This window comes from Natator depressus, chromosome 10 (genome assembly GCF_965152275.1).
Source record: "Natator depressus isolate rNatDep1 chromosome 10, rNatDep2.hap1, whole genome shotgun sequence".
Classification (NCBI taxonomy): domain Eukaryota; kingdom Metazoa; phylum Chordata; order Testudines; family Cheloniidae; genus Natator; species Natator depressus.
Window position 1 is genome coordinate 63,460,266 of NC_134243.1, and position 26,795 is coordinate 63,487,060.

The window sequence follows — 26,795 nt, forward strand, 5'->3', positions numbered from 1 at the left end:
CTGGTTGCATGGTGGGTATATATTGACAGGGAGCAAAAAGAAACCTCACAAAAACAATTGTTTTACATGCACAGTTTGCTAAATATTTATCCAGAAGTGCACATATTCTGGAAGTGCAGTGTTCACATCTAGTGGTGACTAATTCTCATCCCAAGTTAGCTATCATGATGATAAGCAAGAACCACCTACATGGTGGAGATAGATTTAGACATTCCAAGAGGCAGGTGTTTTTTTACTCTGCTGTACATAATGGCCACTCAGAACTTCATGGCAACATTGGGGCCAGAACTTAGATCCTCCTCATCCTCCAGAAGTATAGGTCCTACCCACTTGAGCAAAAGATAAGTGTACTCTTAACTGTTAGCATTATGGACGGTGTCTGACACAGATGGGCAGTTCTCACTCCATCCAGTAGAGAGCAGTGCTACACACTAACCAGCTCATTACAAGTATCAGAGGGTAGCCGTGTTAGTCTGTATCCACAAAAACAACAAGGAGTCTGGTGGCACCTTAAAGACTAACAGATTTATTTGGGCATAAGCTTACGTGGGTAAAACACCACTTCTTCAGATGCATGGAGTGAACATTACAGATGAAGGTATTATATAATGACACATGAAGGGACAGGAGTTACCTCACAAGTGGAGAACCAGTGTTGACAGGGCCAATTCGATCAGGGTGGATATAGTCCACTCCCAATAATAGATGAGGAGGTGTCAATTCCAGGAGAGGCAAAGCTGCTTTTGTAATGAGCCAGCCACTCCCAGTCCCTATTCAAGCCCAAATTAATGGTGTTAAACTTGCAAATGATTTTCAGTTCTGCTGTTTCTCTTTGAAGTCTGTTTCTGAAGTTTTCTTGTTCAAGTATAGCTACCTTTAAATCTGTTATAGAATGTCCAGGAAGATTGAAGTGTTCTCCTACTGGCTTTTGTATGTTACCATTTCTGATGTCCGATTTGTGTCCATTTATTCTTTTACGTAGGGACTGTCCAGTTTGGCCAATGTACATGGCAGAGGGGCATTGCTGGCACATGATGGCATATATAACATTAGTAGACATGCAGGTGAATGAGCCTCTGATGGTGTGATGCCCCTGATCAAATTGGCCCTGTCAACACTGGTTCTGCACTTGTGAGGTAATTCCCTTCCCTTCCCTTCCCTTCCCTTCATGTGTCATTATATAATGCCTGCATCTGTAATTTTCACTCCATGCATCTGAAGAAGTGGTGTTTTACCCACGAAAGCTTATGCCCAGATAAATCTGTTAATCTTTAAGGTGCCATCAGACTCCTTGTTGTTTCAGCTCATTACAATATACTACTGTTTGATACTAGCCAAGTACACATAAAACATTTCAATACTCTTATTAACCCAACTGTAGGAGAGAGACACTCAGCAGACACACCCTCTCCTGGCTGGGCATGGCAAAGCAGGTTCTCCTCCTCTGGCACCACCTGTTAACAACTGCTCCTGGCCCTTCTGTTGGTCTGCTTCTTCTTATGACTCAGCCCTCTGGCCAGGTCACATTCTGTCCCACCTCTTCTAAGGTAACAGAGTCCCACAAAACAATAAGTCCAATGACCTTGGGTCAGCTCTTGGGCCTGACTCTGGGCCCAATGATTCTTACACCCCTTATATCAGGGAATAATCATATCACCTTGACTTTCCTCACTGAGGCTATAGGGGAACCCAGACCTTCCTTCTACTCTGAGTTCCAATCCAGGGACGCTGTAGCAAGTAGCTACACTCTGGTTCATCAGACTCCTTGGTGTATCCCTGAACTACTTCCTATCAGGTCCTGTTTTTAGGCCCTTTCCTAGCCCCTCTCTGGGCTCACTCCTCCATAGGCTCTTTGCCCCTTCATGGGCTCTGCAGAGTTCTTCCCAGCTCCTATACTGAGCAACACCTCCCCGGGCTTTCTCCCTGGAGGTCCAGCGCCTCTGCCTCCCCAAGGCATGTTCGTGTCTCAGGCTGCTTCCCTAAAGATTTGCCCTTTTGTCAAAGCTTCACAGTCTCTTTCCCTTGGCCATTTGCCATAGCTTTTGGAGAGAACCCTCTCCTCCTAGATCTCCTGCCTTCCTTCTACTGCCCTGAAGTTCTTTCTTTATCAGTCACCCACTCCTCTCAGCTGGACTCATCCTAACTTGGGCCTGGCTCACCCTGCAGGTGTACTAATTTCTCTCTGACTCCAGTAAACTCTTTCTGACACTGTGGGTATGCAACCCATCACACAAGCATAGTCACGTAACTGTTGTTTGCTTACCTATTTGCACTGACTAATCATAAATGGAATATCTACAAATACTCATGAGCACCACTGCTGTTTAACAGCCATTCTGTTGGCAGCTGAGATTTCTGTCCAAGCATCCAGACCTATCTTGGCAAGCTCTCAAAGTAGGAATGTATCAAGCAAGATTGCCATAGCTCAGGATTTGACCAATGAAACTCTCTCTCTTACACGGTACTATTGGCTATGCAGTCTGATACCAGGGTAGCTAATTTTAATGCTGGAGAAAATAACCAAAGTACAGGTTTCAGAGTAGCTGCCGTGTTAGTCTGTATTCACAATAAGAAAAGGAGTACTTGTGGCACCTTAGAGACTAACAAATTACAGTTAACAAAGTACAGTTCTTGACTAAGTGCTGACAATGAAATTATTTTATTTTCTAGACTCACATCCCATCAATACCAGTCAATACCATCCCAAGACTGAATCCTGGGATGCCCTGATTTATGGACGACTTCATAAAAATTCTTAATCTTGTATTTTGCAAATTATTTCAGGCAGTTAAATGTTCAAGCCAGTAATCCTTATTTGTGAATGTAATGCTCACTCATGCAAGTATCCCTTAGGTGGAAGTCAATGGGACGACTGACATGAGTGAAAGTTGTAGGATCAAACCTAAAATTGGAAAAATGTAAGAAGCAAATAAAATTGATATAAACATCTATATGTAACCAAGAACTAATTTATAACAGTTGAAATTGATAACAGTGAAAATACCTATGTAGAGCATGTACGTGTACACACATGCACACATGGGAAATACAGGATTGTGTGAGGTGGTAACAGCATAAAGGTTATCATGCGTTTGAGAAGACAGAATTACTTCTAAGTAGCAAAGCCACCAGTGAGTTATTCAGATCATTCCAAACAAGTGCTAATAAAACCTTTAGAAAACAACTCACCATAATGTATACTTTTTATGCCACATAATACCTAACTCTTATACAGAGAGCTTTTCACCTTCAGATCTCAAAGCACTGTACTAAAGGTATCATTATGCCCATTTTACAGATGGGGAAATGGAAGTACAGAGAAAGAGGTGACTTGCCAACGTCTCCCTGCAGGCCAGTGGCAGAGCCAGGAATTGACCCAGGTATTCTGATTCCAAGTCCAGTGACCTATCTACAAAGCTATATTGCCCCATCTCACATTACAGTAAAGCCAGTGTAGGAAGTTTTAAGGTTGGGGGAGGAATTGTATTTTGTTTTAAATAGGGAGTACTTTTTGAATCCTTCCACCCATAAAGCTAGGTGCCTTATAACTAAGGCTACATTTTAGTCATGGTTATTTTTAGTAAAAGTCAGGGACAGTGTTGGATCATATTAAAGAAGTTATGTATTAAAATCACAATGAGTTTGATTCCCCATAGTTTAAATTCCAGGGTATTACTAATTAAGAGGACTCTTGGTTTTTGGTACTGTTTCTGTCCCTCTATGTGTGAAACTTGCAAGCTGCTAATTGTGTTAGTACATTCTAAGACAGAGTCTGTTCTCAAAGCAATTCTTTGTAACAACAACTACTCACACAGAGAGAGACTCAAAGCAATACTCTGTAACAACAGAAACAGCACCCAGAGACTCCCCGCCCTTTTGTTGTATTCATCTCTCTTTGTTAACAATTGTGATTAAAATAGAGATAGAGGATGTATGTGGATGGATGCTTGGTTTGGATAATAACTGAATGATCAGGGAGGTGCCAGCCTAAGAATCCAGTGTCCATCAGCTGAAGAAGGCGTCAAGTGGAAATAACCAGAGGACCCCCCGGAGGGCAGACTGGAATCCACCCAACAGCCTCAAGGATGGGAGAACAAAGAACAAGAGAACATCTAGCAGCACGGAGCTGTCAGGAATGTGCTATCTGCTGATTGATTCAGCAACAGCATGATGAAGCAATTCCCATAGACTGGCATAGGAAGAAATTCCTATAAAAATGGACTCTAGAAAGTGAGAACTTTGGGGTCTGATTCTGCAAACCAACTTCCAGGAGCATCAGATGTGCATCTGACAAGGCCCTGCTCCCTCCTCATGTCCAGGCCACCTGGCCAGTGGCTTGGCATGAGCAACTCTAAGGCTGGTAACTATGATAACAACCTTGCAGAACCTGTGTGTGAGTGTATGAATGAATGTGTGAATAAATATGAGATTGAATGGAATGTTATAGCTATAACTAACTGCTTACTATGACTCTTTCTGTATTCACAATAAATGTGGTATTTTGCCTTTTCCTCTTTAATAAGATCCTGCTGGTTTTTATTTTATTGGTATAACAACAGGTCATGGGCAGTAAACAAAAATTCACAGCCCGTAACCTGTCCATGACTTTTACTACATAGTAAAATGGAGGGGGCGCCACGAGTGCTGTGGGGAAGGGTTGGCGGGGCTGGAATAGGCTCCTTACCTGGCTCCTGAGCTCCACATGCTGCCTCTGCTCCGCCCCAATCCCTGATTCTGCAGCTCCCATTGGCTGGGAACTGTGGCCAATGGGAGCTGTGGGGGCGGTGCCCATTGGCAGAGGCAGCACAGGGAGCTAGGAGCTGAGAGAGGGGAGTTCCTGTAGCCCTTCCGGGGAGCCCGTCCTAGATAAGCACCACCTTGCACCTCAACCTCCAGCCCTGAGCCCCCCCACATCCAAACTCCTGCTGCTGGGAGGTGAGTGGGGGTCCAGACTGCCCCAGCAGTAACCGGTGCAACTGGCCCATGGGCTGCCTGAGCCACTCAGGTGGCCCCCAGACCAGGCACACCAGCCACTGCAGAAGTCACAGAGGTCATGGAAAGTCACGGAATCCGTGACTTCTGAGACAAACACGGAGCCTTACTTATAACCACGAGTCTAACCAAAGAAGGGTCAGAGAAGAAGCCATAAAAGCATCTAAAATGACTTAAAACAAATATCCTATGCCAGAAATGTAATGACTTTAAAGACTGATATCCTTCATAGATTCCAAGGCCAGAAAGGACCACTGTGGTCATCTCATCTGACCTCCTGTATAATAAAGGCCATAGATCTCCCCCAAAATAATCCTTAGAGCAGATAATTTAGAAAAACATCAAATCTTGATTTAAAAATTGCCAGTGATGGGCATCAACCAAGATCCTTGGTAAATTGTTCAAATGGTACATCACTCTAATTACCCCCTACCTTCAGCTTCCAGCCCCTGCTACACTAAAGAGCCCATTATCAAATATTTGTTCCCCATGTAGGTACCTATAGACTGTAATCAAGTCACTCCATAACCTTTTTGTTAAGCTAAACATATTGAGCTCCTTGAGTCTAATCACTCTAAGGCTGGTTTTCTAATCCTTTAATCGTTCTCATGGCTCTTCTCTGAACCCTCTCCAATTATTCAACATCCTTCTTGATGTATGAACACCAGAACGGGACATAGTATTCCAGCAGTGGTCACTCCAGTGCCAAATAACATGTCTGTTCCTAATTGAGATTCCCCTGTTTATGCATCCGAGGATCGCATTAGCTCTTTTGGCTACAGTCACCATGTAAGCTCATGTTCAGCTGATTATCCACCACAGCCTCCAAATCTTTTTCAGAATCCCCCATCCTGTAAGTATGGCCTACATTCTTTGTTCCTAGATGTATACATTTAGCCTTATTAAAACACATATTGTTTGCTTGCAACCAGTTTACCTAATGATCCAAATCATTCTATCAGCGACCTGACCTCTTCATTATTTACCACTCCCCCTCATTTTGGGAGCATCTTCAAACATTATCAGTGATGATTTTATGCTTTCTTCCAGGTCATTGATAAAAAATATTAAATAGCATAGGGCCAAGAATTGATCTTTACAGTACCCCAGTAAAACACCCCTGCTCAATTATTACATTTTGATACCTATCCATTAGCCAGCTTTTAATCCATTTAATGTGTGCCATGTTAATTTTATATTGTTCTAGTTTTTTAATCAAAATGTCAAGTGATATCAAATCAAATGCCTCACAGAAGTCCAAGTATATTACAGCAACATTATTGCTTTATCAACCAAACTTTAAATCTCCTCAAAAATATATACATCAAGTTAATTTGACAGGATCTATTTTCCATAATGCCATGATGATTGGCATTAATTCCATTATCCTCTTAATTCTTTGTTCATCAAGGCCCATATCAGCTATTTCATTATCTTGCCCAGGATCAACATCAGACTGATTAGGCCTATAATTACCTTTTAAATATTGGCACATTGACTTTCTTCAGTTTATGGAACTTTCCCAGCATTCCAACACTTATTGAAAAATCAACATTAATGATCCAGAGACCTCCTCCGCCAGCTCTTTTAAAACTCTTGAATGCAAGTTATCTGGACCTGCCGATTTAGACTAACTTTTTGTAGCTGCTACTTAACATTCCCCTGAGATACTAATGAAAGGGAAAGAGTGTTTTCATCATATGATGAGACCATCTCATCAGTTTTTCCCCCAAATATAGAACAGAAACATTTATTGACCACTTCTGCCTTTTTATTGATAATTCTTCCATTTCCATCTAGTAGTGGAGCAATACCATTGCCAGGATTCTTTTTGTTCCTAATAAATTCCTTCTTATTGTCCGTAACTCTGCTGTCCATAGATTTCTCTTTGTGTCCCTTTGCTTCCCATATCAATTTTCTGCAATTCCTAACTTCTGATTTATGTTCATTACTATCTTCCCCTTTCTTCTTCTTCTTCTTCTTTTTTTAATAGCTGCCTTCACATCCCTGCTAAACCTTCTTCCTCAATTGTGGCTTTTTGGGCATCTAGTAAAGTGTTAAACAATTCCCAATTATCATTCACATTTTTCTTATTAAATTCTTACTTCCAGTTTATCTGGCTCATAATTATTTTCAGCTTTGTGAAGTCGGCCTTTTTAAATTGGCTCTTTTGGGTCTGGACTTTATTCTATTTGTACATGATCAAGTCACGATCTCTTGTACCTAAATTACCATTAATGTTTAGTTCTGTGATATGATCCTCTTCATCTGTCAAGACGAAACATTTTTCTGAGTTAGGAAATTGTCATCTGTAATATTTTGACATTCCAATGATGTTTTAGTACTGGCGGCATGAGCATATGTCACTCAAATTGAAGTCCCCCATGATCACACAGCTTTGTTTCTTGTACATTACAAGTAGGTGCATAAAGAGTCAGTCATCCTGTTCCCTACTGTGATTTGGTGGGCTGTAGCACACACTATCTAATACCCCATCCTGTGCTTTATCTGTTAGGATATTGAACCATAAGTATTCAAGATCACTTTCTTCTGAGTTATCAGTGACTCGGAAACAGGTAACACCATTTTTGACAGAGTGCCATTTCCCCTCACTTTTTGTCCACTCAGTCCTTCTTATGTAGGTTATAGCCATTGATTTCAACATTCCAACCATGTGAATCATCCCACCAGGTTTCAGTAATACCAACTAGATCAAATCTATGCTCATGTTTGTTGTCCCATCTCCTAGCATTGGTGTATAGGCAATTAAAGAATTTTTTCTCTTCATGTTCTTTGGTTCCTTAATTAATTTTCTTCCCAGGATCTTAATTTTATGCTACATGAGTGCTAATCTCTTCCCTCTTTTTACCTTTCTGGACCCCTAAAGGGCTGAGAAAGTGTGCTATTACCCTTTGCACCACAGCATAAACCACTCATTTCTAGTCTTGCATGACCACAAAATAACGTTAATCGAAACCACAACCTACTTACATGTAAAAAATCCAGCAGCAGCTCAGGTCTAAACATTACCCATCCTGGACCTCAGGCTAAGGTCCCCTTGAAAACAAAAACTCCATACACAACAGAGCCACACTTAGATACTCAGGGTGCCCTTTTTGGGACTTTGCCGGCCTGGTTCTGAGTCGCATGCTCCCAGGACATGACTCCTGCACTCATTCCCTTCAGCTGGGGAGGAAGGCAACCTCATGACACAAATGAGTCTGAGCCTAACTCGCTTGCAAGGCCAGCTCATGCCGTGGCACAACAGTTTAGGGAAGGAGGAGGAAACATTTCCAGTAGGGATAAGGAGGTTTTAGTACTGTTATACAAGGCACTGGTGAGACCTCACCTGGAATAGTGTGCAGTTCTGGTCTCCCATGTTTAAGAAGGATGAATTCAAACTGGAACAGGTACAGAGAAGGGCTACTAGGATGATCCGAGGAATGGAAAACTTGTCTTATGAAAGGAGACTCGAGGAGTTTGGCTTGTTTAGCCTAACTAAAAGAAGGCTGAGGGGAGATATGATTGCTCTCTATAAATATATCAGAGGGATAAATACCGGAGAGGGAGAGGAATTATTTAAGCTCAGTACCAATGTGGACACAAGAACAAATGGATATAAACTGGCCACCAGGAAATTTAGACTAGAAATTAGATGAAGGTTTCTAACCATCAGAGGAGTGAAGTTTTGGAATAGCCTTCCAAGGGAAGCAGTGGGGGCAAAAGATCCATCTGGCTTTAAGATTAAACTCGATAAGTTTATGGAGGAGATGGTATGATGGGATAACATGGTTTTGGTAATTAAATATTCATGGTAAATAGGCCCAATGGCCTGTGATGGGATATTAGATGGGGTGGGATCTGAGTTACCCGGGAAAGAATTTTCTGTAGTATCTGGCTGATGAATCTTGCCCATATGCTCAGGGTTTAGCTGATCGCTATATTTGGGGTCGGGAAGGAATTTTCCTCCAGGGCAGATTGGAAGAGGCCCTGGAGGTTTTTTGCCTTCCTCTGTAGCATGGGGCACGGGTCACTTGCTGGAGGATTCTCTGCTCCTTGAAGTCTTTAAACTACGATTTGAGGACTTTAATAGCACAGATATAGGTGTGAGGTTTTTTGCAGGAGTGGTGCATGAAATTCTGTGGCCTGCGTTGTGCAGGAGGTCAGACTAGATGATCGTAATGGTCCCTTCTGACCTAAATATCTATGAATCTATGAATTTTTCTGGCAGGTAGACTTTTTTTTTTTTTTTTGATGCAGCCATTTGAAATGTTTCATTAAGGCTTGGCGTAGAGGCAGTGTTTAGCATTGATTACCAGGCAGAGGGCAGGTGATGTGAGCAATATGTTACTTTATCACATTGCTTTGCAGTTCATCACGTGGTTAGTATCTTCACATATATGTGCCACATAGACACACACATGCACTTTTTAATGATATATTATTTATATTAATTTAAATAAATCAATGCAGGTGCACATGTGTTTACTAGGAGATCAGCTGTGTGATTTGTCCAAGAGCACATCACAGGGAGATTGGTTCAGGAACAGATAGTTCTAAGATAGTAAGGATATTACAGTGGTATCTCTGATAATGTCAGAAGTCAACTTGGCATCCTCTCCAACGACTAAGATGCTGAATGTAGGGCTAGCACCTAAAATCCTGCTCTCTGTAATTGCACCATGGCTGGAAGAATAGGAAGTAGCAGTTGTAGCATATGTTTCTCTGAAGTGCTTACTGAAACTTCCATACAGGAAACTTCTTCCTTTGTATAAAGCTTGTAGGGCTGTTACAACAGTATGCTTTGTTGCTTTCCTGTTTTAAGACACTGTTCTCAACACAATGTTTTAAAGATATTCCCATCACGGTTTCCCACAAGATCAGGCTATAGATCTTAATGCATTTATACTGCATGAATACCAATTGAAAAAATTGCAGCCACAGCATTCAGCAGGGCATAGTGTTACAGATCAGACTGAGTGCTTGCTGGATTGAACAAAAAAGGAGATTACAATAACCTTGTGCCTTTAAGACAACAAATACTAATTAACAGCTGACACTAGCAAAGCACTTTCATTTTCTTCACCTCTGTCATCTGCTGCCAGTCCATCCCTATCATGTTTTTTTAATTACTTCATATTCTGCAATGGTGGCACCCATGACATTTATCTTAAACTTGTAAATCATTGGTGCTGTTACACAATAATACCAGAAAGAGTTGTTTTTAACCAAGGCTAAAAATTGTCTCCTGTATGTCTTTCACATAGAAAAATAATTTAAAATCTTGACATGAAGCAGGAACACATTTTTTGAGACGGAAGAGCAAAATGTAGCATTGTATTGCTTTCATAATCATTTAAACGATCATATTCTCTCTTCTGTGTGCCTGCATGCACAACTGTCTATAAACATTAGTGAGAGTTACATGAGAATCAATGGGAAAACACAACCCTAATTTCCCAACACGCTGTTAATAGGTCCCCTTTGCCTTTGTTTTGGATTATCTGTGTTGGCCATAAATTATTTTAAAATGTCTATGGATTTTAAACCATAAAAATGTAGACAGGTACATATTTGCTGTTTGCAGCAGATATTTCTTAATCACTACAAAATTATGCTGCTTAAATCGATATGATTTTAAACTTAACAAGCAACACACCAACACACTGGAAGCTATTACCTTGGTTTACTTATTTGACTAGCTTTCAAATAAAGATCACCAGCAGATGTTGATACTTCAGACACTGCAAAGAGGGCAGATGTAGCAATAGCTAACAGTTACAAGACAGGATATAAGTGGGTGTTAGGGAGTCACTTTAAAATGCATGTAAAGTACAAGCACTGAGATCTCAGAAACTATATCTGTATGATGGAGAGTTTGCAGTATTCCGCCCCTAACTGTGACCACCTACATAAGAGATTCTTTCAGTCCTGTAAAAAATGAAGGACAAATGAAAGGAACACAAGACAACTGTTTTGCATATGTATTAAAAACTCAGCTTGACTTGTTTTATCTAGAGGCACCAGCTGGAGGTGGCAGCAGAACCATGTGAAAATGAGGCCAGAAAAGGAAGAAGTTGGTTGGACTGTGTCACATGCATGCATGAGATATCAGATGCTCCCTACAAGAGATGAAAAAACACAGGACTCCATCCACTTCAAAAGAGCAGAACATTCAGCTCACAAATCACACCTTAAAGGCATCGAGACCAGAGGGAGAATTACTGATCATTGTGTACTGTTTCAGATTGGCAACACACACAGCTCAAAACCCTGCTCAAAACCGGATTTATAGTGTTTTGGTTTTTATTTTTTGTTTGTTTTTGTCTCAATTCCAGTACAAATAAGAATTACATAGTTTTCAAACACTGTGACTAATGTGCATTTCACACTGGTCTGACATGTTATAGCAGTGACCACCACAAAAATGTTTCAGTTCATTTACTTCAATTGTATTGCTACCCCTTTTGTGTTCACTTTCTGTAAATATTCTAGCTACTGACTTGGTTTTCAGAACCATTTGCCAAAAACAGCTACCAGCGTTGCAGAAAGCTCAAAGAAAACTGCTTTTCAAATTTGTAGTGGTGAGTATTTGCACTGGAAGCCTGATTCTAAGAGTCACACTCATACAATCAACCATCAGAAATACTGTATACCACAGGAACGTTGTCTAATTAAAGCAACTTGGATTTTGCATACTCGCAACAAAAGCTACAGATCAAGAATTATTTACAGATATTTTTAGGCAGATAATTTTGAATAATAAGTACATGTTATTTTCTCAAAATCTATAAACAATTCACATCTAGAGAGGTGAAATTCCTATAAGTAGAGTTGGCAGTATCATTTGTAGTAGCACTCAGTGCTTTTAATGTAATATTTTAACAATACCTCCCCCAAGAGTGCTGACCAATTCTGTTGGTTCAAAAGTGGGCCAGTTGAACAGCAGCCCTAATAGTCTTCTTTAGTACAATATCTTCCCATGTTCTTCTCCCCACCCTCCCCCTGTTTTCTGGTGCTCTGAATTTCAAGGTATGATTCTGCAAGATCTCAGCAGGCAGAAATCAATAGGTGTTGTATGCTCTCTGGGTTTATGGTGCTGGGCCCTCAGCAGTTCCTCTCTCCCACGGGCATCCTGCAATCTGCCCCAAGCAAGGGGCTGGGCATAGCTGTGCTGCCTCAGGAGCAGAGCAGGAACCAGAGTGTGATTCAGAGCCACAGCTTAGAAGCTTTTTCCACCTCCACACCAGCTGGAACATTGTGGGGGTAGAGCCAACATTCTGCACACTTACGCAGGCAGGTGAGTTACAGTCAGGCAGCAACTGCCCCCTCTCCTTCACACTCCCCTCTCATGATGCAAGTAGCAAGAGGGCTCTTTTTGCCCCTTACTCCTCTTTGGAAAGCTTTACCATGGTTGGGATCTATTCATATGTCTGTCACATATATCACACTAACCCCACGTTCATGTTCCACTGCAACATTGTGCATCTCCACCGATACGTGTAACGAATGCTTGGACCGCTTCCCTAACTATTTTTCTCCTGACATATGTTTGCATAATGAAATTAAGTGGGTTTTTATACATAAAATCCACACATTTGGAAAATAAAATAATAAAGACCATCACAGAGGGTTTGTTGGAAGCACAACAGCCCAGATCCACAAGGTACTTAGTGGCCTAAATTCCAGTTTTGGGCACCACTGTGATTTTCAGAACTTCTGCTTGGCTGCTGCCTAACTCTGTAGCCACCTAATCATACTTGGGGCCTAAACTTTTGCTGTAAAAGTTCCCTAGGCACCTATTTTCCTGCCCTAGGGCATGCATGCTGCTGCCTCACTCTTGGTGTCTGCATTGCTATCTCCCATCTATGCCTTGTTGCAATCCATGAACCAGAGGAAGCCAGGTGGAGGAGCACCCATCTCACCTGAGGGGCCCTGTCTGGGAGACTTACTCAGAGGCCACCTACCATTCAAAATCTGGGGCATGTCCACCTTATAACTTTTACCCCAATGATTACAGCACTCACCTGGGATGTGGGAGATGCAAGTTCAATGCCTCCTTCTGCCTGATGGGGAGAAAGGATCTGAATAGGGGTCTCCCACGCCTCAGGAGAGTGCTCTAACCACTGGGCTATGGGATATGCTGATGTGGGGCTCCCTCAAACTCTCCTGTTGAAGCTGCTGCACTCCTCTCATCAACATCTCTCATTGGCTAGCTTAGGCAGCTCCCCACCTAGCATGCTGGCTTTTGTGGATCATGTTTTTAGGCACCAGTCTCTTCCCATTCATTGTAAAGGTACCTAACTCAGGCTTTGTGGACTTCTTTGTTGTGATTTTCCTGGTGCCTAAAAGTTAGGCATTGCAACACCTAAGTCTCTTTGTGGATCCAGGCCAACATTACAAGCCAGGAGTCGCAGGTCCAGACATCTCTCTTCTCAAACTGTTAGCAGTTGGGCGTGCCACAGAAATTATACTCCAGTCCAGGTTCCAGCCTCAGTCTGCACTCATGTAATCACCAGTTAATTCCACTAAAGTAAGTGGAGTTGCCCTGTCTTTAGGAGAGGTGAAAGGTATGACATTATATGGCAGCTAGGCAGTAGCAGCAGGGGCCTTGTGTCATATTCTACTGTGTGGCTAAAGATTTCAGTTTAAATGCCGTATGTTCATGGGTTTGTGTCTTGCAAGCACCACCCTGGTGACACAGTGAACAACCACAGCAGCTCCTCTGGGTTCTACTTTGAAAGACTTTTTTTCTCTGAGCAGGTGGAGGAACACCAAGAGGTCAGTCCTTAGACAGGTCTTAAACAGAAGTAGCACTACTGACAGCATAATAAAGGCTCTGTTGCGCGACTACACAATAGAGCCAAGCGCTTAGAAACCGTTTTTGGTTTCATGTAGCAGTCAGATTTTACAACCTTATCTTATTAGATGCAATAAAAGGGAGGGAGAGTTTTAATGATAAATATCAAAATATAAAATTCAACCACATTTAGTGCTGTGAAAATTAAGCCACCGCTCGTAGTCTAGAAATGACAGCCTTGCATTAAAAAGTGGCCCCAGACATGCAAAGACTCCAGGAAAACCTGGAGTAAAGGCACCAAAAAAACGAAGTGCAGCTGCTCTTTTTACTGTTTAAATCATTATATATTAGCAACAAATCTTGTTGTTGGCCAACATTCAAAAATGGCATATGGCCAATAAAAGGTTCGGTGGAGTTTTCCATCTGTCGCAAAAATCAGCCATGGCTCCAGCTCATACAGTCAGTTCAGTGCCATAATTGTTTGTGTTCTGGATTTCTATCATTCACTCTAATGCAATCATTTGACCATACAATCTGCTAAGTATACGGGCTGTGCAAAAGTACTACATAATAGCATTTGTAAAATACGTGCGGAGAGTTTATAATACATGGAGCAAGATGGCTGATAACGCTAACAGTAGATGGAGCAAAGGAACAGAATGAATGGACTCTTGCCACATTAGATTATGCAAATGAAGGCATCCTAAAGAGCCCTCTAGACATGTAACAAACAAACAAGAAAAAACTTTGCACTGTGCTTTTGTTAAAATCAAAGCTAAATATATAACAGTTAGCAAAAGGCAATGTGGGTCTGCAGAAATTTCTTTTACCCACTTATTTATTACAGATACTGGGTAGAGATTTATTTTTGGCTTTACTATTTCACCTGCTTCAAAAGTAGGCAGATAACTGTTTGAAAGGTTGTCTGGTTTCACTATGGTTTGTAAATACCTTGGTAACGTTTGCTAATTTATTTTATTTAACTTCTTAAAACAGCAGTTCTCAATAGTTATCAGACAACTAGAGCAACAGGGAACTAAGGAGATGGATTCTTTTCCCCTTTACTCATACTGATGTGCAAACACACACATGTCATGAAGGGCAGTGCTATGCTAGATTTGGATGTGGATTTTAAAGACATTATAATTCAAGGCGTTGAAAGTCAAATCTGGATTCAGCTCATTAATAAGATAAGGATCATTTGTAAAATCTAAATACAGATTAGGTTCAGATTTCAAGCAGCCCAGAATTATAAGGTGTTTTGGCCCAGGGCTAGGTAGGTGAATGGGCACATTTCTGTTTTCTCAACTGGCAGGAATAGGAGATGCCTTTTTTAAGTACAGTGCTTTATTTAAAAAAAGATTTTTAAACCATGCTGGCAGCAGAAAGCAGGAGAAGGGAAATTCTGTGTTGTGTGAGACCATGATGTTACCATTTCTCTTCCTAGATTCTGACTGCTCTGCACCTGTCATAAGTGCACTGCCAGAGGCTGAGGTTTAGAGGTGCTGAGCCAGACTCATGGCTGGTTCCTAATATTTAGAATTTGTGAGATTAAGCGTGAGCGGGGAAGGAATGGGGAATTGACAAAAGCATTTTCTCAACATTCCTTTGTGAATTGGTCCAAAGCTGGCACAAATTGACATCAATGAGCTGATTTGCATAGAAATGGGCTCATGACTCCAACAGATGACAACAGTTTACAAGAACAGATTTCTACAGCAAATGGGTCCTGTGCATAGTCTCCTTTTGCTCACTAACAAGGAAAGGGGAGGGGGGGGGGCGAGGAGAAACCTTAGCATTTTTTTAAACTTAAAACCCTGTCTGAATTTCAAACTCTAAAAGCAGGCACTTGTTTAAAAAGATAGAGTGTTCACTACCTCAGTGACAGAATTAGACTGAAAACTTTTCTAGGCAAGGACCTCATTCTCACACCTGCCCAAAGTTCCCAGCAGGCTGCTGTGATGTGCAAATAATCATCTATTTAGCCCCAGAGGAAGAATGTAGAGCCCATGGAACGAGCAGCCTTAATTTTCAAAGTATCAAAATTAAAATGTTCAGACATCCATTTAAGGTTCAGGGTTTTTTTAAGTGTATCTAGAGATTTGAAAGAACTTTTATGGATCAGCAGGCCTGCTCTGTGCAGAAAGATCAATCTTCTCTAAGCAGGACCTTGTTTCTGTTATTCATAGTTGGCTGTGGTACACACTGCTTCATGTCGTAGCATATTAGAGACTGGTTTCCATTTTGCCTACAAGAGGCAAAAACGCCAAGCATCTCAATGGAAATGAAAGCCACTCTGCACCTCCCAATACTGGTCCTCATTTAACTATATTGCTATGCAGACCCATACTTGTGACTAGTCCCATTTTGGATTTGCCCCAAGTCCCCCTGCTGCTAGTGCACACAGGAGTTTGACCTAAGCAAGGGGCCCTGCAATGAGCCAGATTCATCCCTGCACTGCAACCAGTGGCAAGGCAGCTTCCACCTCTCCTATTCAGAGCTGGTGCAGCCCCTGGCACAGGTTAGAGAAATCCAGAGGGCTACCCTAAGTTGAACCCCTGCTGTAATAAAACACTATGAACCATTGCAGGAGAACAGAACTGGTCATCCACCCCAGCCTGCTTCCCACCCCAAGTCACCCTACCCCAGAACAGCCCCTGTACCGGGGTTCCTGTGGAGGCAGCTCATAGCAGCCAGATCCTGCTCTACACCAGGCTCCCTGTACAGGGTGGTATTCTTCAGTCTAGTTGACACAAAGGGACCACAGAACAGCACTCAGTCGGGCTCAGCGTCAGCTTCCTGCCATAAGGGCATATACTGGGAGAAGAAGGGGGGGGGGGGAAGAGATTGAGTTTCCTTTCATGCTTTTCAAACCCTGAAGCTCAGTGTTCTCGGACAGCGAGAGGGTGGAAGAGCATGCAGCCAGCCAGCCAGCCTGCCTGGTCAGCACCAAGCAGCAATGAAGGCCTCCACTCCCCCTATGACGCTATCAGTGGCAAACACTGCAAATCAGTTATAGAAACACATGGGTGGAGACACAGGGCAGACACAAGAATGGGGCAAATAGGGCAGACAAGGGAAACATAGGATGACATGGGGAAGCAAGGGTGGGAGGCAGAAGGGGGAGCCACTGAGGTAGGAGAAGATAAGAGGAGCCAGGGAGGTAAAAGGGAGAGAGCAGCATAGCTAGAGGCAAGCAGAGGGAGCTGTTAGGATGAGGAAACAGGAGAAAAGTGGAGCACGTTTTTTCATACTAGCTGGGAGCCTGGGGCCATTGGAGGCTTTGCGTACACCCAGATGACTTTTAAGGTTTAATACCCTTTTTTCCTGTTGCCATTCTAGGAAGAAAATATTCTCAATCCCACCAGAATGTGCACAGAACGGTCCAGCAGTTGGAGACTTGGCTGCCATCAGATCCCCTACTTATCAGGAGAATTGCCTCTGGCAAACATTTTCACACGCTGGCACCCATGCAGGCCTTCTCAGTGTGCACTGATGGTTTTTATTAGTGTGAAGTTCACTGATAACTGGGGAGCATAGCTCCCAACCTGCCAGGGAATAAAGGTTTTAAATTAGAAACGGGCTGAATTTTCTGAAAAAAGTACAAGGAAAAAAAATAATTCAAAAAGTTTTAAGTTATGTTGGCTTCAGCTTCAAATTCGTACCCACCATGGAAAATATTGCCCACCTGCCACTGAGCTGGATATCTCCCCAGCTCCAACACATGTACTGCCATGCCCAGTCTCTTGCAAGGAGATTTGTTTTCTTAACAGAGGTTAGCAAACAGAGAAACACAGTCCTTTTAACTCATTCCTTAGCCTCCAGCTTCAGGGCCACCCAGTCCAGGGGTCTCTGCCACTCCTGCTCCTGGCAGCTTCCAGTCAGCTCTGCGCCAATCCTGGAGCAGCAGCCCTAGGGCTGCTTCTTTGAGCCCCTTACTCCACAGATCCACCCCAGGAGCTAGCTCCAGTCTAGTGTGGTTTTCCCGTCCCAGGGTAGAACTAGTCTCACTTAATCTCCCTCAGCTGCCCACTAGCAGCCCTTTATAGGCCCAGCTGTGTAGTCCAGCCCTCTTTAATGGGCTGGACAAGGCTTCCCTGCTCTGCTCCAGAGGAGCTGGGCTGGCTTAGTTTATCCGCAGGGACAAGCTACCCTGTGACATCAGTCTATCACCTCAGCCCCACTGTAATCATGATCACCCAAAGCAGACATACTATTACATGCTCTTATGTGATGTACACAGTGTAATCACTGACACAGGATGCAGCTAGATCTAGCAATGCATTCATGAAAGGCCTGATAAAACCTGAAATGTTGCTTTAGGAAATTCAAGTGGTATGTTCTAGCACAGTGGTTCTCAACCAGGGGTACACATACCCCCAAGGGTACGCATAGAAGTCTTCCAGGGGGTACATCAACTCATCTAGATATTTGCCTAGTTTTACAACAGGCTACGTAAAAAGCACTAGCGAAGTCAGTACGCTGAAACGTAAGTACAATATTTATACTGCAATTGATTTATTTTGTAATTATATGGTAAAACTACGAAAGTCAGCAATTTTTCAGTAATAGCGTGATGTGACACTTTTGTACTTTTATGTCTGATTTTGTAAGCAAGTAGTTTTTAAGTGTGGTGAAACTTGTGGGCACGCAAGACAAATCAGACTCCTGAAAGGGGTACACAGTAGTCTGAAAGGTTGAGAGCTACTGTTCTAGCATAAGTCTGCTTATACTGCAATGACATTAGTTGCTTTAACATACACTTTTATAACCCCCAATTTCACAATGAATCATTTACAATTTTAACATTTAAAAAAGTAATAAACAGCAACAAATGGCTACCAGTTTGTGGGAGCAAAGGGAAATTTGAGTCTCAGATAAGAAATGTACCAAACAATAAAATATATTAGAGGGAAAAGGAAAGGGCTTGCATCAAAACAACAAAGTTCCATAGGGCTTACAAACATTTTATGCTCATGACATTTGCACTACCGAGTTTGTACAGTAATGGTTTATCATTGTTTCCTTGTTAGAAGCCAGGAACTGACTTTGGAAGACGTACGTAGGCCCGTCATTCTCACGGTGCCTTGTCGTTTCCAGAGGAAAAGCAGGCACCTGCACTTGTGTTTATCCTGGGCATTTTTTTGGATTTTATTTATACCAGCTCCTGTCCATGGTGTAAACTTGGAGAAGTCATTTGTCAGGATGGGTATTTTGTCAAATTCCAACCTATTTTCATAAATCCCAAATGAAGAAATATCTAGTCAAAAGGCATTTTTTGGCACAGAGCTATTTGTTTCAGAAAAATATTCAACCACTGTGCATTTTGGGGAGAAATCCAGTATTGCCAACCCCAGAGATTCACAAATTATGAGTCAGGCCCTCCAAAATCATGAGACTGGCTTTAAAATCATGAGGTTTTTTTTAATAATTAATTTTGGATCTTTGTATTTGCCTCTTGGTGCTGGAGCCTTTAGGGTTCATGTTCTCAAGCTTTTCTCCACAACCAGGAGGGCTAGAAATGTATTTTTTTTTAAATGAAAGCTGAGATTTTCATGTAATTACATATGTCTTCGAGCTGGACATTTAAGAAAAATGGCAAACATCCTGAGAATTGGCAACACTCAAATCCTTCATTATGAGGGAGAATATTAAAAAGATATCACCAGTGTATTAGGTTCCAGGAGGTGAGCCATGCAATATTGACAAGGAGGAATATTTTGTCAGACCATGGTGGCATATTTATCTTTTAAACTAAGGATAATATAGTTACACTGAAGAGACTAATTTTAATTCTGAAATGCAGCAGAGTATCTATCTAGGTGCTTAGGCAGCCCTCATTACAATATTATCTGAGCACCTAAGGGTAACAGAGACTGAGAATTTATTCTGCGAAGGCTATTTTTAGAGACTAGTATTTTAAATAGATAATTACCCTAACCAGGAAAGGGATTATCTAAATAGCATGCATGAGCACACAACTGGGAGAGTGCAAACTGAATAGCTCGAGTCTCTCTAGCACTGACTCCTGCTGCAGCCACTTCACCTTTCCTCCTCAGCTTCTCCTTCTGTAAAAATGGAGATAATACTGCAGTGCTGTAAGGGTTCAGTTTTGAAGATGAAAACTGTTCGGTAAATGCTACACATTCTTTGGAAGTTTCTTGTTAAAACAATGCCGGATGAGAGTGTGGTTAGCTTATCACAATAGCATGACTCCAGGGAAGAGACTACATAAACATGAATGGAAGGAGCTGAACAGGCATTTAGGAGTCTGCAAAGTGCACAGTTTCCACTCTATCTCCAATTTCAGGGGCCTAAAATATCAGTTAATCTCAGTTTTAATTTTAAAAGAATGTATCAGTTTCTAGTTCTTTTGCTTGCAATAACAACTGTGAAACTGTAAACTGAAAGAGAAACATTTATGATTTTCAGAGCCTACAGCCCTCAGCGGCACTTGAATCATGTTTGACATGACTTGAAACTGTGTCTCCAGCAAAAATGCTCTTGCCTGCACCGAGTCCAGCATCGCTCCGATTATTCTATTCTCTGGGTTGGAGACAAGGTTGACTTGTTCATGTTGAGGAGGAGGCCCAGTCTCTCGAAAGCAGATCTGACAAACCAGACCTGAGATTCCACCTGATCCCCGGTGTGCCCCCTGAGCAGCCAGTCACCGAGGTAGGGGTATACCTGCACCTGTCTCTTGCAGGGGAAGGCTGCTACCACTGACATGCACTTGGTGAACACTTGCGGGGCCGTTGAGAGACCGAATGGGAGGACCGTGAACCAATAGTGTTTGTGGTTGACCACAAACCTTAGAAATCACCTGTGCGCAGGCCAAATGACTTTGTGAAAGTACACGTCTCATTTCGAGGGTGGCGTACCAGTCTCCTGGATCCAGGGAAGGGATAATCATGCTCAGGGAGACCATACGGAACTTCAGCTTCCCCATCACTTTGTTGAGTCCTCACAGGTCTAGAATAGGTCAGAGACCCGACTTTGCCTTGGAGATTAGGAAATAGCGGGAGTAAAATCTCTTGCCCCTTAGCTCCTGAGGAACCTCTTCACCGCCCCTATGGTGAGGAGCGCATGCACCTCCTGGATAAGGAGCTGCTTGTGAGACAGGTCCCTAAAGAGGGACAGGGAAGGGGGGTGGGAGGGAGGGCAGGAGCAGAATTGGACAGAATATCCCACTTCTACCATGCGAAGAACCCAGCGGTCCGATGTTATTTGGGACCAAGCATGGTAGGAGTGGGATAGATGGTTCAGAAAACATTCAGGGAAGGATCCGGTGCTGAATGTGTTCTACATCTAACGTGTAGCTAACTATATGGTGCTGAATGTGTTCTACATCTAACACTTAGTTCCCTGAATGGCTTAGTGCGTTAGATGTAGAAGGCTAGCACCTGCCAAACATCCAGAGAGTGCAGCCTCTGCTCGCGGTTACTGGCATGAGGCTTAGGAAAGAAAACAGGCAGGTATATTGTGACGCACTCTATACATAGAGTGTGAATATAATGTAACTAAAATATGCTTCATGCAAAAGGTCTCTTGTAAGGTATCACTACAAAGCTTATAATCTACTGAGTGTGGTCGTCCTATTTGTATAAATGTATCACTCTTGTATCTGAAATTAGAAATATGAAATATAACTATGAGGGCCTATTGTAGTTATGCAAAGTGTGGGCCATTAATAGTGGTTTGGAATCTCGAGGGCTCCCATCAATCAGGACAATTGACTGTGGATGGCTCTGTTTGCAGGCAGGGCTTCCTGTGAGTCAGGCTGGCAGGAATGAAGGCTTGGGGTCTCACAGGACATGTGATCATGTCACCTGAACTGGAATCCATCTTCAACCTGGTGCTTTTCCACTGAGAAGCAGGGGTGGGAACCCAGAGGGACAAAGGATTCCCACCTTATGCAAAAAATATATAAGTGGGTGGAACAGAACAAGGGGAGAGCTATCATGAGGAATCCCCTAGCTACCACCTGAGCTGGAACAAGGGATGTACCAGGGGAAAGGATTGTGCCCAGACTAGGAAGGTGTCCAGCTCCAGTCTGTGAAAGAAACTGATTGAAACATCTCTTAGGGTGAGATTTTATCTGTATTCAGTTTTTATTACTGTACTAGACTTAGACTGGCTTGTTTTATTTTATTTTGCTTGGTAGACCTAAATATCTATGAATCTAGGAATTCACTTTGTTCTGTCTGTTACTACTTAGAACCACTTAAATGCTACTTTCTCTATTTAATAAAATCACTTTTTACTTATTAATTAACCCAGAGTATGTATTAATACTTGGGGGCGGGGGCCAAACAGCTGTTCATATCTCTCTATCGGTGTTATAGAGGGCGAGCAATTTACGAGTTTACCCTGCATAAACTTTATACAGGTTAAAACAGATTTATTTGGGGTTTGGACCCCATTGGGAGTTGGGCATCTGAGTGTTAAAGACGGGGACACTTCCGTAAGCTTCCTTCAGTTAAGCCTACAGCTGGTAGGGGACGTGGTTCAGACCTGGGTCTGGCTTTGCAGCAGGCTAGAGGGTCTGGCTCAAACCAGGCAGGATGCTGGAGTCCTAAGCTGGCAGGGCAGGAAAGCAGGAGCAGAAGTAATCTTGGCACATCAGGTGGCAGCTCCCAGGGGGTTTCTGTGATCCAACCCGTCACATATATATTTTGACTTGAATGAAAATATCTCAGGAAGAAAGGCTGGGTGAGGCCTAAATTTCACTTTATCCTTGTGGAAAACCATGTAAAGTGGGTCAGAGGTGAGGGCCTTTAACTCAGACACCCTCCTTGCTGAGGTAATGGCAACCAGAAAAGCTACCTGGCAAGATAGACAGAGAAGGGAGCAAGTTGCTAGCAGTTCAAATGGGGGGCCCATTAGTTTGGAGAGGACCAAGTTAAGGTCCCACGTAAGAATTGGCTGTCTAATCTGTGGATGTAGCCGTTCCAGGCCCTTGAGGAAATGTCCCACCACGGGGTTGACAAATACAGAGCGTCCAGATACACCTGGGTGGAAGGCCGAGATAGCAGCGAGGTGTACCTTGATGGATGATGCTGCCAGGCATTATTCTTTTAGGTGCAGGAGGTACTCTAGAATGAGTGGTATAGGCACCTGAAGTGAAAGTGTGTGACGCTGGGCACACTAGCAAGTGAACCTTTTCCACTTAGCTAGATAAGTTGCCCTGGTGGAGGTTTTCCTGCTGTCAAGTAGGACTTCCCTTACAGGTTCCAAGCTCAGAAGTTCCATGGGGTTTAACCATGAAGCTTCCAAGCTGTGAGATGGGGGACTTGAGGTCTGGTTGGAGCAGACGACCGTGGTCCTGAGTGGCAACGCAATCTGGGCATCCACTAACAGTTCCAAGAGCATGGCAGAACTTCCAGAGCCTGAGGGCTTCTCGATACAGGGGAGCGGGTTCCACCCTGCTTGCTGATGTTAAACATGGCAGTGGTGTTGTCCATCCTCACTGCCACGCACTGGCCTTGCAGCCGGGCCCAAAAAGTTTGGCATGCTAGACATACCGCCCTGAGCTCTTTGATGTTGATATGAAGGGAGAGCTTGTCCTGAGACCATAGGCCCTGCATTTCTAGATATCCCAAATGCGCTCCCCAACCCAGAGCTGACAAGTCCGTTACCAGGGACAAGGAGGGCTGGGGGCTGTTGAAGGGGACTCCTTCGCACACCCTCCAAGGGTCGAGCCACCATTGGCAGTTGTTCTGGTACCGTCACGACTACGTCCAGGTTGTCGTGTTCCAGCTGATAGGCCAATGCAAGCCACACATGCAGGGGTCTGAGCCTCAGCCTGGCATGCAGGACCACCTAAGTGCAGGCTGCCGTGTGGCCAAGGAGATGTAGACAACCCCTTGCAGTAGCGGTGTCTTGCCTCTGGTGGCGGCACCAAGGGGCGGAGCATTGCCGGTTTTCCACGGGACAGTGCCGAACGCTGTGGCATCAGAAGCTTGGCGTGAAGGGCCAGGGATCACGGTGCCGTCATATCTATGAGGTCTCTCGCAGCCTGAAATGTGTCTGGGATGGAAGGCAGTTGCACCTTGGACACGGTGAGTCCAATTGCACCAGACACAACAGCCCTCCTTGTGGGACCGAAGTCAACAGTGCCGGCTCCAAAGTTTTCAGCACGGGGGCTCCTCCCTGAGACACGCCCCACTGGCCAGTTCCGAGGGGGTGGGACCCAAAGTCGAGGTTTCCAGTACCTTGTTTCATTGCTGCTTCTGCCCGAGGGAATGGGACCGGTGCTGAGTCGTCTCCGACTGTTTCCGCACCAGAGAGCAGTGGTGCAGCAGGTCTCGTCCAGAGTCCTTCTGCGGTGCCGTCTCCGTTACCGCTGCTAGGGCATTACACACCGATGCACTTGGTGCCAGGTCCTGCTGCGCTAATGCTGGTTGCGGTCTGTCAAGGTTCCTTCCCCACTCTGAACTCTAGGGTAAAGATGTGGGGACCTGCATGAAAGACCCTCTAAGCTTATTCTTACCAGCTTAGGTTAAAAACTTCCCCAAGGTACAAACTTTGCCTTGTCCTTGAACAGTATGCTTCCACCACCAAGCCTTTTAAACAAAGAAAAGGGAAAGAGACCACTTGGAGACGTCTTCTCCCAAAATATCCCCCCAAGCCCTACACCCCCTTTCCTGGGGAAGGCTTGATAATAATCCCCACCAATTGATACAGGTGAACACAGACCCAAACCCTTGGATCTTAAGAACAATGAAAAATCAATAGGTTCTTAAAAGAAGGATTTTAATTAAAGAAAAGGTAAAAGAATCACCTCTGTAAAATCAGGATGGTAAATACCTTACAGGGTAATCAGATTCAAAACATAGAGAATCCCTCTAGGCAAAACTTTAAGTTACAAAAAGACACAAAAACAGGAATATACATTCTCTCCAGCACAGCGTATTTTACCAGCCATTAAACAAAAGAAAATCAAACGCATTTTCTAGCTAGATTACTTACTAACTTAACAGGAGTTGGAAGGCTTGCATTTCGGATCTGTTCCCGGCAAAAGCATCACACAGACAGACAGAACCCTTTGTTCCCCTCCCTGCAGATTTGACTTTGTCCCCTCATTGGTCATTTTGGGTCAGGTGCCAGCGAGGTTACCTTAGCTTCTTAACCCTTTACAGGTGAAAGGGTTTTGTCTCTGGCCAGGAGGGATTTTATAGCACTGTACACAGAAAGGTGGTTACCCTTCCCTTTATATTTATGACACAGTCTAAGTGCCACCTCCATAAGGAGCTGCTTCAGTCTAAAGTCCCACTCCTTTTTTCATTCTCAGGCGAAACTCTTTGCAAATCCTGCATTTATCCGCCTGATGCATTTCCCCCAGACACTTTAAGCAAGCATCATGGGGGTCGCCCATTGGCATAGGCTTTTTGCAGGACTTGCAGGGTTTGGACCCCTGGGACTTAGGCATGCCCTGAGTCCCCAGGAAGAACACAGTCGGGTTGGAGGGGAACCCCCCACTCCCAACAGCAAACTATTAACACAACACTAACTAATAACTAACTAAACTTACTAAGGAAGACAAACACTAATGTAGATAGAAGCTAGGGAAAAGTGGAGAGCTTGCTGAGCAAGATGCCACAGTTACAATGACCGTCACTGGCGGCAAAAAAGAACTGAGGAAGTGCCGGGTCGGCAGGGTCATATATAGAGCACTATGGAGGCACCATTCCAGGGGGCTCCACAGCCAACCCGACGGGTGCAGCTAGGTGAAAAACTTTCCGACAACTGTGCACGCAGCGCACATGCACCTAATTGGATTCGATATGATCACTCTAAGAAGAATTGCTGTTCTGTTCCAGTTAGAGCACGCATTTCAATCAGAGCTGCAAATGTCATTTCAACCAATAAAAGACAAATACCATAAAAAAAACCCTAAATTGAAAAGACCCTCTTTAAACACACTGGATACTAGAATGCTGCACTACAGTATTAATTTAGTAATGGGTGGGCAAATCAGCTTACCTTTATGGAAGAGATCCAGAGGATGGTGCTAGAAACCTTGTGTACGAAGACCCCCTTTATTGACCTACATAGAGGAAGCAGGAAATTAGATAATTTAAACAGTGACTAGAAAGAGCTCCAGAAAGTCCTCCTCTGTTTGTCTCTAGTAAAAGTGCACCCATAGCGAAAAACAGGAATCAGAAGAATATGGATTTAAGCTTCCTTATAGATAAATCGAGCAGGGCCAAGATGATTTCCATCTCCACCCCCGGGTTTTCGCTCTTCCTGTCAGAGAAACAGGAGAAACAGTTTTCAGAGTAGCAGCCGGGTTAGTCTGTATTCGCAAAAAGAAAAGGAGTACTTGTGGCATCTTAGAGACTAACAAATTTATTTGAGCATAAGCTTTCGTGAGCTACAGCTCACTTCATCGGATGCATTCAGTGGAAAATACAGTGGGGAGATTTATATACATAGAGAACATGAAACAATGGGTGTTACCATACACACTGTAACGAGAGTGATCACTTAAGGTGAGCTATTACCAGCAGGAGAGTGGGCGGAGGGTGGGGGCGGGGAGGAAAAACCTTTTGTAGTGATAATCAAGGTGGGCCATTTCCAGCAGTTGACAAGAACGTCTGAGGAACAGTGTAAAGCTTTTGCCAAGATTTTCAAAATTAGCTAGTAATTTTGGGTTCCCAACTTGACACACCTTAGAGTGGCTGATTTTCTGAAGGCACTGAGCACCCACCCTTTAAAAATGTCTCAGGTTAAGCACCCAAACCACTTTTGAAACCTTGGCCCTTATAATTTTCTGGGAGAGAACAATCACACTGTTTTTAATACTGAGACAAAGAGGTGCTGGAGATTGATATAGCTATTACGGCTGACTGAGCTGGTTCAGAATAGATTTTTTTTAATTGCCAGTCTCCACCCGGTCCTAATGACTTTTTGTAGACACAATCTTTTTTATTACAAAAAGGGAAAAAAATCACCCTGCCACACTTTTGCCATGGAGTTACTAAACCCCATCACATCTTGT

The 26,795-nt window shown here is 43.3% G+C and overlaps 1 long non-coding RNA gene across 1 annotated transcript in view; it reads right to left on the minus strand.

Moving 5' to 3' along the window:
* LOC141995276 (uncharacterized) overlaps positions 1-26,795 on the minus strand; it is a 201,206-nt gene that overhangs the window by 172,923 nt on the left and 1,488 nt on the right. Inside the window, exon 3 of the long non-coding RNA XR_012641287.1 lies at positions 25,778-25,841. This is a non-coding gene — a long non-coding RNA (uncharacterized LOC141995276). The remainder of the gene's footprint in view (positions 1-25,777; positions 25,842-26,795) is intronic.